The sequence below is a fragment of the Mytilus californianus genome, unplaced genomic scaffold (genome assembly GCF_021869535.1).
Source record: "Mytilus californianus isolate M0D057914Y unplaced genomic scaffold, xbMytCali1.0.p SCAF_8, whole genome shotgun sequence".
Lineage (NCBI taxonomy): Eukaryota > Metazoa > Mollusca > Bivalvia > Mytilida > Mytilidae > Mytilus > Mytilus californianus.
This window is the reverse complement of record NW_026262734.1, coordinates 64,290,519-64,310,233: the sequence shown is the minus strand read 5'-3', so window position 1 is coordinate 64,310,233 and position 19,715 is coordinate 64,290,519. Positions and strand designations below refer to the sequence as shown.

The following is a 19,715-nucleotide window of genomic DNA, read 5'->3' as shown; positions in this document are numbered from 1 at the left end:
TCACTGGAGAAATAAAATAACTGTAAGAAAAAAAAATTGAATCATAATTTCCTGTCGATATGCACATCTTCATAGTATGTCCTTATTATCTACAAAGTTTCATGAAATTCTGTTGTGTGGTTTCAGAGGAGTTGCGATGACAAACTGTTGCAGAGGTATATTGAAGCAAATAAGTTCAAAGGGGCGTAACTCCTAGAAAAAAAATTGAATCATAATTTCCTGTCGATATGCACATCTACATAGTATTTCCTTATTATCTACAAAGTTTCATGAAATTCTGTTGTGTGGTTTCAGAGGAGTTGCGATGACAAACTGTTGCAGAGGTATATTAAAAATTAGTTCAAAGGGGCGTAGCTCCTAGAAAAAAAAATCGAATCGTTATTTCCTGTCGATATGCACATCTACGTAGTATGTCCTTATTATCTGAAAAGGTTTCATGAAATTCTGTTGTGTGGTTTGAGAGGAGTTGCGATGACAAAAGGTTGCAGTAGTATATTGGGCAAATACGTTCAAAGGGGCGTAACTCCTGGAAAAAAAATTGAATCGTAATTTCCTGTCGATATGCACATCTACGTAGTATGTCCTTATTATCTACAAAGTTTCATGAAATTTTGTTGTGTGGTTTTAGAGGAGTTGAGATGACAAACTGTTGCAGTAGTACATTAAAGTAAATAAGTTCAAAGGGGCGTAACTCCTAGAAAAAAAATTGAATCGTAATTTCCTGTCGATATGCACATCTACGTAGTATGTCCTTATTATCTGAAAAGGTTTCGTGAAATTCTGTTGTGTGGTTTGAGAGGAGTTGCGATGACAAAAGGTTGCAGTAGTATATTGGGCAAATAAGTTCAAAGGGGCATAACTCCTGGAAAAAATTGAATTGTAATTTCCTGTCGATATGCACAACTACATAGTATGTCCTTATTATCTACAAAGTTTCATGAAATTCTGTTGTGTGGTTTCAGAGGAGTTGCGATGACAAACTGTTGCAGAGGTATATTAAAAATTAGTTCAAAGGGGCGTAGCTCCTAGAAAAAAAAATCGAATCGTTATTTCCTGTCGATATGCACATCTACGTAGTATGTCCTTATTATCTGAAAAGGTTTCATGAAATTCTGTTGTGTGGTTTGAGAGGAGTTGCGATGACAAAAGGTTGCAGTAGTATATTGGGCAAATACGTTCAAAGGGGCGTAACTCCTGGAAAAAAAATTGAATCGTAATTTCCTGTCGATATGCACATTTACGTAGTATGTCCTTATTATCTACAAAGTTTCATGAAATTTTGTTGTGTGGTTTTAGAGGAGTTGAGATGACAAACTGTTGCAGTAGTACATTAAAGTAAATAAGTTCAAAGGGGCGTAACTCCTAGAAAAAAAATTGAATCGTAATTTCCTGTCGATATGCACATCTAGGTAGTATGTCCTTATTATCTGAAAAGGTTTCATGAAATTCTGTTGTGTGGTTTGAGAGGAGTTGCGATGACAAAAGGTTGCAGTAGTATATTGGGCAAATAAGTTCAAAGGGGCATAACTCCTGGAAAAAAAATTGAATCGTAATTTCCTGTCGATATGCACAACTACATAGTATGTCCTTATTATCTACAAAGTTTCATGAAATTCTGTTTTGTGGTTTCAGAGGAGTTGCGATGACAAACTGTTGCAGAGGTATATTAAAAATTAGTTCAAAGGGGCGTAGCTCCTAGAAAAAAAAATTGAATCGTAATTTCCTGTCGATATGCACATCTACGTAGTATGTCCTTATTATCTACAAAGTTTCATGAAATTTTGTTGTGTGGTTTTAGAGGAGTTGAGATGGCAAACTGTTGCAGTAGTACATTAAAGTAAATAAGTTCAAAGGGGCGTAACTCCTAGAAAAAAAATTGAATCGTAATTTTCTGTCGATATGCACAACTACATAGTATGTCCTTATTATCTACAAAGTTTCATAAAATTCTGTTGTGTGGTTTCAGAGAAGTTGCGATAACAAACTGTTGCAGAGGTATATTGAAGCAAATAAGTTCAAAGGGGCGTAGTATGTCCTTATTATCTGAAAAGGTTTCATGAAATTCTGTTGTGTGGTTTGAGAGGAGTTGCGATGACAAAAGGTTGCAGTAGTATATTGGGCAAATAAGTTCAAAGGGGCGTAACTCCTAGAAAATTTTTTTATCGTAATTTCCTGTCGATATCCACATCTACGTAGTATGTCCTTATTATCTGAAAAGGTTTCATGAAATTCTATTGTGTGGTTTGAAAGAAGTTGCGATGACAAGAGGTTGCAGTAGTATATTGGGCAAATAAGTTCAAAGGGGCGTAACTCCTGGAAAAAACATTGAATGGTAATTTCCTGTCGATATGCACATCTACGTAGTATGTCCTTATTATCTACAAAGTTTCATGAAATTTTGTTGTGTGGTTTCAGAGGAGTTGAGATGACAAACTGTTGCAGTAGTACATTAAAGTAAATAAGTTCAAAGGGGCGTAACTCTTAGAAAAAAAAATTGAATCGTAATTTCCTGTCGATATGCACAACTACATAGTATGTCCTTATTATCTACAAAGTTTCATGAAATTCTGTTGTGTGGTTTCAGAGGAGTTGCGATGACAAACTGTTGCAGAGGTATATTGAAGCAAATAAGTTCAAAGGGGCGTAACTCCTAGAAAAAAAATTGAATCATAATTTCCTGTCGATATGCACATCTACATAGTATTTCCTTATTATCTACAAAGTTTCATGAAATTCTGTTGTGTGGTTTCAGAGGAGTTGCGATGACAAACTGTTGCAGAGGTATATTAAAAATTAGTTCAAAGGGGCGTAGCTCCTAGAAAAAAAAATCGAATCGTTATTTCCTGTCGATATGCACATCTACGTAGTATGTCCTTATTATCTGAAAAGGTTTCATGAAATTCTGTTGTGTGGTTTGAGAGGAGTTGCGATGACAAAAGGTTGCAGTAGTATATTGGGCAAATACGTTCAAAGGGGCGTAACTCCTGGAAAAAAAATTGAATCGTAATTTCCTGTCGATATGCACATTTACGTAGTATGTCCTTATTATCTACAAAGTTTCATGAAATTTTGTTGTGTGGTTTTAGAGGAGTTGAGATGACAAACTGTTGCAGTAGTACATTAAAGTAAATAAGTTCAAAGGGGCGTAACTCCTAGAAAAAAAATTGAATCGTAATTTCCTGTCGATATGCACATCTAGGTAGTATGTCCTTATTATCTGAAAAGGTTTCGTGAAATTCTGTTGTGTGGTTTGAGAGGAGTTGCGATGACAAAAGGTTGCAGTAGTATATTGGGCAAATAAGTTCAAAGGGGCATAACTCCTGGAAAAAATTGAATTGTAATTTCCTGTCGATATGCACAACTACATAGTATGTCCTTATTATCTACAAAGTTTCATGAAATTCTGTTGTGTGGTTTCAGAGGAGTTGCGATGACAAACTGTTGCAGAGGTATATTAAAAATTAGTTCAAAGGGGCGTAGCTCCTAGAAAAAAAAATCGAATCGTTATTTCCTGTCGATATGCACATCTACGTAGTATGTCCTTATTATCTGAAAAGGTTTCATGAAATTCTGTTGTGTGGTTTGAGAGGAGTTGCGATGACAAAAGGTTGCAGTAGCATATTGGGCAAATACGTTCAAAGGGGCGTAACTCCTGGAAAAAAAATTGAATCGTAATTTCCTGTCGATATGCACATCTACGTAGTATGTCCTTATTATCTACAAAGTTTCATGAAATTTTGTTGTGTGGTTTTAGAGGAGTTGAGATGACAAACTGTTGCAGTAGTACATTAAAGTAAATAAGTTCAAAGGGGCGTAACTCCTAGAAAAAAAATTGAATCGTAATTTCCTGTCGATATGCACATCTAGGTAGTATGTCCTTATTATTTGAAAAGGTTTCATGAAATTCTGTTGTGTGGTTTGAGAGGAGTTGCGATGACAAAAGGTTGCAGTAGTATATTGGGCAAATAAGTTCAAAGGGGCATAACTCCTGGAAAAAAAATTGAATCGTAATTTCCTGTCGATATGCACAACTACATAGTATGTCCTTATTATCTACAAAGTTTCATGAAATTCTGTTGTGTGGTTTCAGAGGAGTTGCGATGACAAACTGTTGCAGAGGTATATTAAAAATTAGTTCAAAGGGGCGTAGCTCCTAGAAAAAAAATTGAATCGTAATTTCCTGTCGATATGCACATCTAGGTAGTATGTCCTTATTATCTGAAAAGGTTTCGTGAAATTCTGTTGTGTGGTTTGAGAGGAGTTGCGATGACAAAAGGTTGCAGTAGTATATTGGGCAAATAAGTTCAAAGGGGCATAACTCCTGGAAAAAATTGAATTGTAATTTCCTGTCGATATGCACAACTACATAGTATGTCCTTATTATCTACAAAGTTTCATGAAATTCTGTTGTGTGGTTTCAGAGGAGTTGCGATGACAAACTGTTGCAGAGGTATATTAAAAATTAGTTCAAAGGGGCGTAGCTCCTAGAAAAAAAAATCGAATCGTTATTTCCTGTCGATATGCACATCTACGTAGTATGTCCTTATTATCTGAAAAGGTTTCATGAAATTCTGTTGTGTGGTTTGAGAGGAGTTGCGATGACAAAAGGTTGCAGTAGCATATTGGGCAAATACGTTCAAAGGGGCGTAACTCCTGGAAAAAAAATTGAATCGTAATTTCCTGTCGATATGCACATCTACGTAGTATGTCCTTATTATCTACAAAGTTTCATGAAATTTTGTTGTGTGGTTTTAGAGGAGTTGAGATGACAAACTGTTGCAGTAGTACATTAAAGTAAATAAGTTCAAAGGGGCGTAACTCCTAGAAAAAAAAATGAATCGTAATTTCCTGTCGATATGCACATCTACATAGTATGTCCTTATTATTTGAAAAGGTTTCATGAAATTCTGTTGTGTGGTTTGAGAGGAGTTGCGATGACAAAAGGTTGCAGTAGTATATTGGGCAAATAAGTTCAAAGGGGCATAACTCCTGGAAAAAAAATTGAATCGTAATTTCCTGTCGATATGCACAACTACATAGTATGTCCTTATTATCTACAAAGTTTCATGAAATTCTGTTGTGTGGTTTCAGAGGAGTTGCGATGACAAACTGTTGCAGAGGTATATTAAAAATTAGTTCAAAGGGGCGTAGCTCCTAGAAAAAAAAATCGAATCGTTATTTCCTGTCGATATGCACATCTACGTAGTATGTCCTTATTATCTGAAAAGGTTTCATGAAATTCTGTTGTGTGGTTTGAGAGGAGTTGTAATGACAAAAGGTTGCAGTAGTATATTGGGCAAATACGTTCAAAGGGGCGTAACTCCTGGAAAAAAAATTGAATCGTAATTTCCTGTCGATATGCACATCTACGTAGTATGTCCTTATTATCTACAAAGTTTCATGAAATTTTGTTGTGTGGTTTTAGAGGAGTTGAGATGGCAAACTGTTGCAGTAGTACATTAAAGTAAATAAGTTCAAAGGGGCGTAACTCCTAGAAAAAAAATTGAATCGTAATTTCCTGTCGATATGCACAACTACATAGTATGTCCTTATTATCTACAAAGTTTCATAAAATTCTGTTGTGTGGTTTCAGAGAAGTTGCGATGACAAACTGTTGCAGAGGTATATTGAAGCAAATAAGTTCAAAGGGGCGTAGTATGTCCTTATTATCTGAAAAGGTTTCATGAAATTCTGTTGTGTGGTTTGAGAGGAGTTGCGATGACAAAAGGTTGCAGTAGTATATTGGGCAAATAAGTTCAAAGGGGCGTAACTCCTAGAAAATTTTTTTATCGTAATTTCCTGTCGATATCCACATCTACGTAGTATGTCCTTATTATCTGAAAAGGTTTCATGAAATTCTATTGTGTGGTTTGAAAGAAGTTGCGATGACAAGAGGTTGCAGTAGTATATTGGGCAAATAAGTTCAAAGGGGCGTAACTCCTGGAAAAAACATTGAATGGTAATTTCCTGTCGATATGCACATCTACGTAGTATGTCCTTATTATCTACAAAGTTTCATGAAATTTTGTTGTGTGGTTTCAGAGGAGTTGAGATGACAAACTGTTGCAGTAGTACATTAAAGTAAATAAGTTCAAAGGGGCGTAACTCTTAGAAAAAAAAATTGAATCGTAATTTCCTGTCGATATGCACAACTACATAGTATGTCCTTATTATCTACAAAGTTTCATGAAATTCTGTTGTGTGGTTTCAGAGGAGTTGCGATGACAAACTGTTGCAGAGGTATATTGAAGCAAATAAGTTCAAAGGGGCGTAACTCCTAGAAAAAAAATTGAATCGTAATTTCCTGTCGATATGCACATCTAGGTAGTATGTCCTTATTATCTGAAAAGGTTTCATGAAATTCTGTTGTGTGGTTTGAGAGGAGTTGCGATGACAAAAGGTTGCAGTAGTATATTGGGCAAATAAGTTCAAAGGGGCATAACTCCTGGAAAAAAAATTGAATCGTAATTTCCTGTTGATATGCACATCTACGTAGTATGTCCTTATTATCTACAAAGTTTCATGAAATTTTGTTGTGTGGTTTCAGAGGAGTTGGGATGACAAACTGTTGCAGTAGTACATTAAAGTAAATAAGTTCAAAGGGGCGTAACTCCTAGAAAAAAAATTGAATCGTAATTTCCTGTCGATATGCACAACTACATAGTATGTCCTTATTATCTAAAAAGGTTTCGTGAAATTCTGTTGTGTGGTTTGAGAGGAGTAGCGATGACAAGAAACAGGACTGACGGACTGACGGACTGACGGTCTGACGGACTGACGGACGGACGGGTCGAAAACATTATACCCTCCGCAACTCGTTGCGTGGGGTATAATAACCTTTCAGGAACCGTCATAGCACAAAATACGAAAGCAAAGGATGTAAAAAAACGAAATATGAAGAATCTTTTTTGTTTCTGTATTTTGGATTGTTTTTCAATTTCTTTTTCAAAAACTTAATACCATGTCGTAAAAGGTTGATTTGTCAGTTTCAATCAATAAATGAAGTAGACAGTGCACGTGGTTGCCATGGTTATCTTTTAAGGAAAGGAAACACCAGATATCGTAAGGGTATAAAATAGATCTTTTATATGTGCTTGATGAAACATTGAGTTCAAATTCCCAATGAATTGTTTTATAATATTCCAATAGATTTAAAATACAATTATAACAAATAATAATTAAAAAAGTAGTATATATAACAATTGTAGAAAAAAGAAAGTGTTTCTCTTACTTGTATGAAATGACATTTGTATAAGAAAAAAAATACTGAAAAAGATTGTTAACAGTATATGAGTTCTATATAAATATAATTGAGGCCTGAAAATAACAAAACGACCATACAGACTCTTCATTGGTGATACTTACTGGAATGTTTAGACTTGGTAGATCTGTATCGAAAGCTTTTGTTACATATTTGGCAATGATATTGGTCTATACCTTTTTCGTGCTTTCCTGTCACATTATCAGATAGAAGATCTTTCCTCTCTAATATCTGAGGATACATTCAACACTTGAAACTTTTTTGCAATAAGAAATAAGAGTGGTACAAACTCTCAAGTGCCTCTTGTATGAACCTTTATATGTATACGGCTTTTTTACACTTTCCACACTTGAAAGGTTTATTTCCCATATGCGTGTTCATGTGGCCAAGAAAGTGGGCGTTGTCTATACAAACTTTTTGTTACAGATCTGGCATCCTGACTCTTCAATGTCAGAGTGACTTATCTCATGTCGTCTGTGGCAACTTTTTGTTTTTAAGTTTTCCCCATAAAAACAGCAAATCAATCCAGGCTGATCATTTGTGTTGTTTAAAGCAGTTATAACAGCAGATGAGTTTTCATGAATAAGCTTATGAAATGACTCAACTTCTCCCTCAATAGTCACGTTTTATTATTTTTATTTTGGACGGTGTTAATAATGTTTAACAATACGATAAATTCACACATTTTTGGGGAATCGTAATATTATAACCAAGTCGAGAATTAGACCAAATACCCCCCCCCCTCCCCCCACCACCAAATATATCATCGAAATCCAAATTTTCTAACCTTACATACATGTAAATATTATAGAAAGGGGTAATCATAAGAAAGATAAAACTTTTATCGCAAATCGCGCATTTGCTGTAATCGGACGAGTTAAGCTCTTTTCAACTATTTTTTATAGTTTGATCTTATGATGTGATGTTATATCACAGTTGGGGGTGTACTAGGCGCCCACACGTTTGACACCGCCATTCTGTATGTGCCAGTCCCGAATCGAGGAGCCTGTAGATCAGTGGTTGTCTTTTGTTGCTTTATATCATACTTGTTTTTCGTTTTTGTTTTGTACATAAAATAGGCCGTTAGTTTTCTCGTTTCAATTGTTTTACATTTGTCATTTTGTTCCCTTCATAGCTTACTATGCGGTATCGGTGTTTCTCATTGTTGAAGGCCATACGCTGACCTATATTTGCTAATTTTTACCTCATTTTGGTCTCTGCTGCAAAGTTGCTCATTGACAGTTTTCACGGGGTAAATGGCCACTAAGGCTGTTCTAAATAAGACTAAATATTGTGAATGAATAAATGGATGGAAGGATGGATGGATTGATATGGTGACACCCTCATACCACATCTTTTTATTTTTACATCATTACATACTAGTATAGTAAACAAACAAACATCATAATGTTATAAAATAATTAATGCATTAAAGTATTTATATTCAATTTAAACTTATAGTTCCTAGATAAGTGCAATAAGGTATACGTTTTGCCTTTGAAAAATGGGTACTCCCTTTTTCGAAAAGTGCCTGTTTAAAATAAATTTTAACACGACGGATTTGTTTTACAATAACATAGATATTGACTTTTTTTACGGACGATGTTCTGATCCGTGTTAACGTTGCTTTCCATAAATTTGAGGTTTCAAAAAACCGGGTAATTATGCAGTAAACAACATTGACAAAACCGGGTCTTTCCATTTTGACAGGACACTTTTCTCTCGTTCCATGCAAAGAATTACAAAAAGTTAAGGTGCTCTCAAAGTGACTAATCTTGCAATCTCTGTGTTAATGTCTTTCTTTACATACAATGTGCACAGTTTAACAAGAATTTAAACTTTATCATTTTGACGTGCCGTTTTATTTCTTTCTCCATTACTCTAGATCGGTTGTGGATAATATAACATCTCACAATCTAAAAGAGTTATATATGTACTTATATTCTTCAATATCATAAAAATAACAAATAAATAAACAGAAATCATACCTTTTCTCTGTCTATTGATTGTCCGTCACCGTAACAAATATTAGATACCATTGAGAGGAAACATTTTTTCCAGGGTAGTTTAGACACAGTGCCAAGGAGACAACTATCCACCAAAATTCAAATGAAGTGGATGTAAGCAATTATAGGCAACCGTACAGCCTTCAACAATGAGAAAATCCCATACCGTATAGTCGGTTTTAAAAGGCCCCGACATGAGAAATATGATACAATTAAATTGAAAAAACTGTTCAGATAAAAAGTTGAATATTTCATTTTACAGTTGGTAAAGCAATTATATTTCTTTAACAAATAACAGCCACTAAAAAATCAAAAGTAATCAAGACGTTTCTTGGTACATTTCCCCTATTCAAGACGCCATGAATTTCCATTAAGTTGTCTATATACCTCAAAATATGAATACCCTTTTCTCAGCAAACAATAGAAATGTTAGAAAACTCTGGTTTATCTAGCCCCTTATGAAATTCGTCACCTCCTGCAAAAGTCCCTTTGAAAAGTCGTTTAAGGGGCGTTTTTATATTGACGAACGGGACGCAAGCTCTGCAACTGCAGTTTAAAGGCAGTTTTTCTCACAGCGAAGGATCATTATCTGAAAATAAATCTTTTAAAAATCAACACTTTAGAATTTGTCACGATACAGAAAAGTTCGCAAAGCATAATGGTTTACGAGCGTTGGCGATGTCAGTGAACGGGACACGAGCAATGCAACTGGGTTAAGGCAGATTTCTAACAGAGAAGGATCAATATCTGAGAATGAAAAATCCTAAAACAACTTCCTCCTTTAAAATTCCTCACGCTACGGAAAGGGATAAAAGACATATTTTTTTACAAGCATACACTTGGTACAATAAAAAACCTGGTAATAAATTGTTCAAATAAGGCCCTTAAAAATAGTGGAATTAATTACTTTTGGAGTGTTAAAAATTCGTTATAGCTTGATAAATTGCATGCTTATCTTGGTGATTTCGAATCTGTTCAAAGTTTTGATTTTTCTACCCTATATACCACTTTGCCTCATAATCTTATTAAGAAAAAATTCACACACCTGATTAAATAGGCATTTAAAAAGTCGAAATGCGAATATATATGTTCAAACTCTTTAAGGTCATTTTTTGGTAACAACAAACAAAAGAACTATGTCAATTAAACCTGCTTTGATACTATAACTGCCCTTGAATTTTTACTAGATAACATTTTTGTTCGCTATGGAGATTCCGTATATCGTCAGGTTATCTGAATTCCCATGGGGACTTACTGTGCACCACATACTGCGGACCTGTTTCTGTATTGTTATGAGTTACAATGTATGACTAAAATCAGCAAAGACCCATCCAAACAACATCTGATTCAAAAATTTAATAACACTTTTAGATATTTAGATGATATATTGGCTATCAATAATGACGACATCAGTATGTACACTAAAGAGATTTATCCTGCCGAACTGACTTTAAATAAAGCTAATACTAACAATGAACACTGCCCTTTCCTGGATCTTGATATCTATATCTTTAACGGGGAGCTAAATACCAAAATTTATGATAAAAGAGATGATTTTTCATTTCCTATTGTTAATGATCCATTTTTAGATGGTGACGTTCCTTTGTCACCATCGTTTGGTGTTTATATATCTCAACTTGTTCGATTCGCTCGTGTATGTAACAACGTATTTGATTTCAACGAAAGAAATCTCTGTATTACTGAAAAATTATTACACCAGGGTTTTCGATATCACAAACTAGTTAAAACATTTACTAAATTTTATCATCGGTACAAGGACATCATTCGTAAATATAAATCAACATGCAGACATTTTATACGTTCGGGTATTTCACATCCAATAGTTTATGATAATATTCTTTACAAAGCACAAAAATGTCGGCATTCACCTCAAAAGCTAACCAAACCTTTAAACAGACTTATTCGGAAATGATATAGTTACGATACTGTTGTCAAGTCATTAAGGATTGCATATTTTGGTATTAATATTGATTCACTCATAGGGTCTTTGCATCGGAAATAAACACATTTATTCTAAAACCAGTTATTGGCATGATACGGGTTATTTTCTTCTCATATATTTTATGATGGTATGATACTAAACCTCTAACGGGAGGGATTGTACTTGATTTTCATATGATGAAGACATAATCTTTCAATCAGTTTAATTGAGGTCTGGAGCTGGCATGTCAGTAACTGCTAGTAGTCCTTGTTAATTTATGTATCATTGTCATTTTGCTTTGTGTCTTTTGTTACCTATTCTGATATCGGTCTCGGACTTCTTTTGAACTGAATTTTTACTGTGCGTATTGCTATGCGTTTCTTTATTCTACATTAGCTAGAGGTATAGGGGGAGGGTTGAAATCTCACAAAACATGTTTAACCCCGCCGCATTTTTGCGCCTGTCCCAAGTCAAGAGCCTCTGGCCTTTGTTAGTCTTGTATGTTTTTTTAATTTTAGTTCATTTATATGTTTTGGAGTTTAGTGTGACGTCCATTTTCACTGAACTAGTACACAATTTTATTTAGGGGTCAGCTGAGAACCACCTCCGGGTGCGGGATTTTCCTGCTGCGCTGAAGACCCATTGGTGGCCTTCGGCTGTTGTCTGCTCTTTGGTCGGGTTGTTGTCTCTTTTACATATTCCCCATTTCCATTCTCAATTTTATTGGTGATGTAAATGAATGAGACGAGAGCTATGCAACATCCAATTACTCAGCTGTTAAATGCAACGTTTCCTGACAGTGGAATATAAAAACTATGGAAATCTTCAAATATTTCGCCCCTTTGAAATCCGTTATCCCTTGAAATTTTCCTTGCCTAAGATTTTAACAACCGTTTGCAATATCGTCAAACAAGATGAGGAATACACAGCGTTTACTCATAACGGGTGCACGTTTTCAAAATCTGAAAAAAACCTCGAATATCTTGCCTCTCTGATATACGTCAACCAACAAAAAAAGACCCAACGCAGCTTTTGCAAGTGTTGGAAATAACGTCTAGGCAAGCTACGATAACTCAACTGGGTAGATGCATTATTTTCTACCACTGTAGGGTCATAATATAAGAAAATGATGAAATTTCTCGCACATTTATAAATTGGTTAGCCATGCCAAGTCATTATGGCAAAAATTAAACAAACGTCGTCAATATTGTCGTACTCGACTACACTTTCATCGTATGGGTGAAATGATTTAAAATATACTTTTTTTCGCACAACGAGGGATCAATTGGTTGATAGTGCGCAGTGATCAGGGATATATGTTTTTTTTTTAATTTTATTTCCCCAGCGAACACACACCTAAATTATAAATCATTTCAAATAGAAGCCCTGTATTATAAGAATATGCCTATAGTTGTCGTAAGGTTCAGAGAGGACCGCATTTTTTTTAAAACAAAGATCAAAGGTCAACTTAAGAAATCTTTGAAAAATTTTAAGGATTTAAATTTTCATAGAATATCAAGTTCCTTTTCCATATTCTGTCTTGTAACAAACTTGTACTAATTTGGCTTTAGTGATAGTAGATTTTCTTATAACAACTATTTCGAACAACAAATTACTCAACATGACGTTTTTAATTACAAAACTAAAAAAAAATCGAAGTTTTCAACCTTAGCAAGACGAAATGACCATAACCTTACAAATATTTTATATTTCACTTTAAAAGTCATTTATAATGAATGACAAAACTATAAAATCATTTTCAGTATCATTATATGCATTATATCATACCAGAGCTGTAATACAGTAAGGTTAACTACGAAAGACAGGCGAAAGATATCAAAAGGACATTCAAACCCATAAGTCGAAAATAAACTGACAACGCCATGGCTGAAAAAGAAAAAGACCAACAGACAAGCAGACAAGCAGACAAACAAAGGTATATAATACACAACATAGAAAACTAAAGACAAAGCAACACGAACCCTACCAAAAACTTAGGGTGAACCGAATCCCCTCTCCCGGCGATCTGTGGTTTCGCATTTTTTGTATAGAGTTTTTTTAACAGTCAAGGCTGTACACGTTCTTTTGATGCCTCCTATGATCTTTATTTTGAGTCCAAACTACCCAGTCAAGTGATAATATGATCATGAAATAAAAGAGTAATTCTGAAAATGAATCTAAACTTTAATTTTAGCGAATAACATTAAATGCATCGAAACAGTTTATCATCATATTTACGGTATCTTTAGAACTTTGAACAAGACTAAGCCGTCTCTTGTGAAAAATAGGTACATTTAAAGTTTAACTTAGTAAAATTATTTGATTAAACAATAATTATCAGTTTACGAACTTGGTGAATAAAACCAATACGTCAGTATGATCTTTATTTTGAGTCCAAACCAATGTTACCATACAAGTGACGTTTGGTCCTTAAGGGTTTCATATTTGACACCCTAACACCCCATGCTGATTGGGACAGTTTTTTTTACCAATTAAATACGTTTTACACAATTTTGGGGCACTGTTTTAGATCCCTTAAAGTTGTATTTTTATGGAAATTATTAATATGCTTAATGTCAAATCAAATCAATAAGAAGTATTTTACTTCAAAGATTTCTGTATCCACGGTCATGTGATTAATGGCTGTTTTTATAGAACTATGTTTTTTCTTTTACGATGATAACTGTAGGTATTGATACAAATATTTGAGAAATTAATAAGCTTTACACGAAATATTGCAATTTTTGTATCTGAATATTTTACATCAGTTTACTATCATTACACATGTTACATATACACACTAAACGTTGAAAAACTGCATAGTACAGTACAGCTATTACTAACCAAGAACAAAGCCATAAAACAATGAAAAAATATAAACGGCTCCTAATTTGAAAAGGCTTTTCAAAACGTGTGTATTACAACAGAAACTAAGCAACTTTTGGTTGAAGAAGAGAAATAACGCTTCTAATATGTTTATGAAGTCTAATGTTGAAACCGGCTGTATATGAAAGAGGTAAAAAAAGTATTTAAAATCGACGGAACATCAAAGAAACAAGAGGCTCTCAAGAGCCTGAATCGTTCACCTGTAATTTTTTGCTTAAATCTTTCATCAATGATTATTTTTAATTTTCAATCTATATAAATGAGTGGCTTAAAATGCCAATTAAATGTTCTTTGTATCTGTCATATTTTCTTCAAAAGCAAAAAAATGCATTTTACATGAGTAAAAGTGTTCATTAGGTGAAGTTCTATCAGCACCTTCCATCTAGTTTGCTTTCTTTAAAAAAATCTTCTCCTTAGAAACTGCTGAATCAATTTCAGACAAACTTGAGCCGAATGAGTTTCAGAGTATCTAGTATAAATTTTGTATTTTATTTCCTTGTACGTCAAGAAACATAGCCACTATGGCTAAAATGGAACATTTAGGGTAAAATCATTTAGATTAAATCACGCCTGTATTTCATGCTGAAAATGTCAGAAATTTGATTAAGTTTTGTGAAAGAGGCTTAAATTGAATCCCTATTTTATAAATCAAATGATATTTACCGGTAGTATGCGGTGGTATTTTAACTATTGTACATCGCATTTCCATGGCGTTTCACGGCCATGACCCCGTCAAATCAGTCAATGGATAATTGATTTTTTAAAATTTCATAATTTACACGTAAAAGTTTGTGATTACTAGTATGTCATTTTAGAGTTAAATTGGCTTTACCATAAATACTTTCCATAGAGGATATTTGACCCTTTATCCTCAGTCATGGTTGATTGACTTTGGAAGTTTTGCTGTTTATTTATTAAATTGTTTATTTTCATCTCAACGTTTGCATCATACTATCAAAACTACATACAGGGGGAGATATATCTACGTGTCAACAGTTTTTTTTATCTTCATTAATGTTACTTGTGAGAGAAAAAAGACTTTCGGGAAAGACTTGATGTTTGATGATATTATTATCTATGGGCCGACCATTTTCAATCTTATTGAAATTCAGATCTATATATCGGAACTCGAGTTCTTCTTATGGACATAACGAAAACAGAGATATATATTTTAATAAAATTGCACCACTTTTACAATATATATGACCAAAATGTGTTGACTTCTAGTTGTCTTTTGATGTTCGTTTTGTAAATTTGCTGTCTCCATGACGTAGAACTGACATTATCCTTTTGTTTAAACAGGATTAATATTCATATTGGAGGGTCTGGATGGGGTTTACAGAATTGTGAATAATGGGCAAAAAGTGCAGAATGATACGCAAAACATATAAAGAATAGAGAAAAATAGGGCCAAAAAAACAAAGAATAGAGAATAATGGGGTGCTTAAATATAAAGAATAAAGAATAATGTGCAAAAAGAAATAAGAAGATGTTATATGAGTGCCAATGAGACAACTCTATAAAAAAAAAGAGAAACATTACCTAAAAGTTAAAGAATACAGAAACGAAGGACTCCCATCCAGATCCTCATATGGGTATATACTTTAATAATGGTTTGATTAGAAACCATTATAGCACTGGTTTTATTAGAAACCATTATAGCACTAGAAGGAATTCAGAACAAAAGTAAGAAATGTGGCATGATCATTAATAAGACAACTATTCATAAAGACCACAGCAGCTACAGGTCATCGCATAACCTTCTACACTGGAAAAACCCATATTGTAACACACAGGCACTTGTCTCTGAAAAATTAAATACCGATATACTTTAATATAACACAAGGTACATGTACCTAACTCACATATTTGAGAAATGTCACCCGGTCGCGAACTTCCGTTATATTCCGATTCTGTGGTTGTCTATCCCACTGAAACTTGTTTTGTCGTAAATCTATTATAAATTATCTACAAAATGGTATATAACAAGCCTATTTTTCTATTGTCGGAATTATTCGTAACATGCCTTCGAAGAATGTCAACCGTAATTATTTCGTCTTCTCACAGCCGATTGGAAATAATAGTCTCGCAGTGAATGATTAAATATAGTTGTCCTTTTGGTATCTTCCCCTCTCTTATACATCATGTGTACATATCTTATTGCTAAAAATAAAAGTTTTTTTGGAGATATCACAATTTTATATATAAAGTCCAGAGAGAGTCTGAATGACATTGATGGAATGGGAAAATTTGAGTTTAAAAAATATAGAAACTCGTAACTCATTACACATATATCAAATAACACTAATTAGATTTTTTTTCACGGTATCTTTTGCAAATTAACTATCTGGATAATATGTTTTATTCAGTAAAAAACTATCGGGTTTTTGGGAAATACTTTTAATAATAAATCAATCACTGCGATACTATTATTTCCAATCGGCTGTGAAAAGACGAAATAATTACGGTTGACATACTTCGAAGGCCTGTTACGAATGATTCCGACAATAAAAATACGCGTGTTATACACCATTTTGTAGATAATTTAATTTAGATTTACGACATAACAAGCACTACAAACCAGGAAAGTCTGAAATGGCCTATATTTGTACTCGACTGTACTGATTTTTACTCGACCAGTCTGAATTGGTCTGAAATTTACTTGATAATACTCGACTGTAGTCTGAACCATACTTAACAGTCTGAACTTGTACTCGACCTTTACTCGACCAGTACTTAACCATTATATTTTCGTCTGAACCATGCTCGACCTAGTCTGAACCATGCTCGACCTAGTCTGAACCATACTCGACCTAGTCTGAACCATACTCGAACAGTCTGAACCATACTCGACTAAGTCTTAACCAACCTAGACCTAATTTTTGTATCTATCTATTGTATTTCATCAATTTAGGAACTGTTTTTAACAGCTATTTCCCCTGGCTAGAAATTTGAACAACAATTTGAAATTTAAAATGTATTCAATATGGCATTGAAACCAAAATTTCACAATAAACATAATATAAATTCAACACCATATTTATCAACAGTAATCTTATATACATACATATATATATCACCTTTAAAATAAAAATAAAATAAGCTGATCAAATAATCTCAAAACTGAATTGTGACTAATATTTTCAATGTTATTCAAATTTTTTTGAATGTTTCAGATATATTTTATGGTTACTGGACAATTTTCACCATTTACTTAAGCCTTGTATAGATTTATGGTGTCAGTTGAGTTTAGTTAATAATGCAGTGAACATTTTTTTTATTAAAATATATTTAAAATAGTATATAAAGCAACTTAATAAATTTTAAAAATCACACCTTTGTTTTGAAAAATCAAGAATTTAATATAATCATGATAATAGAACTTCCATAGCAATCCTTGATAACCATTTAAAAAAGGAAATGTGTTCCAAAGTTGCAGAAAAAATTTATTTCAATTAAATTTAAATAACTTTTGTCAAAATTAAAGACATGGCATACAAGAAGCACTTTAATAAGGTTTATTTACCTCAGAACATATGTGTTTTACAGGTAAAAAGAAAGCCCTTTTTTTCTTAAACTCGTGTATTACTTATCTAGTGAATTCAAAAGGCCTTGCGATTTAAGATTCACAGGATGTTTCAATTTTTAATGAATGTTAATATGAAATTAATACTCTCTGACAGGTGTGATCTTTTTAATGAGTTTGCCCCAAGCAGGAGGTATTACTTTATACTTTACCACTAATCAGAAGAAAAATTTTATCTATTTCTTTATTTTTTTTATCCCTTTTTGATATATATTATATAAAATATATCCCAAATTATAATAAGAATAGATATATTTCTAATATAAGGTTAAACAATTTCAGTGATTTTTTGTCTGTTGTTACCTCATTAAGAAGATAATTATATAACTATTGTATGTAACCATGAAACCTATATAGTTTTTCTTTAGGAATTTAGGAAAATTAAGTTTAAAAAAAAAAAAAATAACACATGCCAAACAAGAAGCACCTTGATAAGGTTTTATTACCCTCAGTAAAGGTGTGGTTTTTAGTTAAAAGAAAATCTTTTTTTTAACAAAACTCTAAAACTTTAAAATTAATATAATTAAATTATTATATAAGATAATTTAATTTAACTATCTCTATTTGATAAATCTGAGAATCATGTAAGGATGTAAAAATATGTTTTTATATATATCTTTATTTTATTGTGGCTGTTGTCATGTCAGAAAAAAAAGAAATTAATTTTAACAGCTAAATAAAAAAAAGTATAGGTTTTTTGGTCAAGTATGGTTCAGACTGGTCGAGTATTGTTCAGACCTTTGGTCGAGTATGGTTTAGACTGAAAAATTTGGTCGAGTACAGGTCGAGAATGGGTTAAGACTGTTTCAGACTGGTCGAGTAATAGTTCAGACTATTTTCAATGGCAAAGATAAGGGTCAATACAAATCAGTACGGTCGAGTATGGTTAAGACTGGGGTCGAGTAATGTCGAGTAAAATTCAGACCAATTCAGACTGGTCGAGTAAAAATCAGTACAGTCGAGTACAGATATAGGCCATTTCAGACTTTTACTGGTTTGTAGTGAAGTTTCAGTGGGATAGACAAACGCAGAATCGAAATATAACGGAAGTTCGCGACCTGGTGACATTTCTCAATTATGTAATTAGGTACGTTGCGTTATAGTAAAAGTATTTAGGTTATTTTTTCCAGAGACAAGTGCCTGTGCTGTAACAGTCAATCATATGGGGGAAAAATCAAAAGAAAACGTACTGCCTGATTTTCGCTAAAATATTGAACGAAAAACAATTATATGACTGCATGACCGCATCAAAAAACAATCACTGCACTACATGTTCTTAGCTTTGGATAGCAACATAAAGAAAATACCTAGGTTAAACACGATTGTAAGCTCCCGATCCCTCCTCTTACCTGGAACAAAGGTGTAACATGCATGAGAACAAACTATAAGAATCAGTTAGAAACGGGTCGACTCGTTAGATAAAGTAAACACAAAATACACAGTTCTTGTACTCCCTGAAAATCTTTAACAAAGATATGCATATAAAATGTGCATCATTGTCTTAGTAGTAAACGTGTTTCCCGATATCAAAAGTAATATTTACATGAATTATGATGGATTTAAATGTAAATATCAAATTCTCCATTTATAATAATTTAATACGAACTTTTGATCAACAAAAGAAATACTTAGTTTGTAAATACCATACTAGTAGCATATGTATAATATCTTAAATGTAGGTTCAAACAATGACAGCCTGTAGTTTTACTGTTAGTAATAAGGCATTAAACTAAATATTACTAATATTTGAGACAGTGCAAAATTTAGATAACCAAAATCTACAGCAAAATATATTTTTCAAAGTGATGTCAAGTCATTTGAAAAATCTTTCGCCATATTTGATAAAGAAATTATCCGACCATTTACTAGAGTTAATAAGTTACCACAAGAAAAATTCAAGAAAAGCCTGTAAGCGAAAAAACCCACAAAGAAAGTTAATTTATTAATGTCCTTTAATCCTAGAATGTCATATGTTCAAACAATTGAAGTTTTTAAAGGCCTAAACATGTACAAGGATATTCTACCCCATTAAAA

The 19,715-nt window shown here is 33.3% G+C and overlaps 1 long non-coding RNA gene across 11 annotated transcripts; it reads left to right on the top strand.

Moving 5' to 3' along the window:
• Positions 1-368: 368 nt before the first annotated feature.
• On the top strand, positions 369-6,830 carry LOC127711649 (uncharacterized). Of its 11 annotated transcripts, none has more exons than XR_007986826.1 (5): positions 369-481; positions 2,269-2,360; positions 3,868-4,608; positions 5,279-5,370; positions 6,325-6,830. It is a non-coding gene; the product is annotated as an uncharacterized LOC127711649 (long non-coding RNA). The 11 variants fall into 11 exon arrangements; XR_007986824.1 differs by lacking the exon at positions 369-481 and adding an exon at positions 1,037-1,149; XR_007986829.1 differs by lacking the exons at positions 369-481; positions 3,868-4,608 and adding exons at positions 1,037-1,149; positions 3,200-3,607.
• Positions 6,831-19,715: the final 12,885 nt, after the last annotated feature.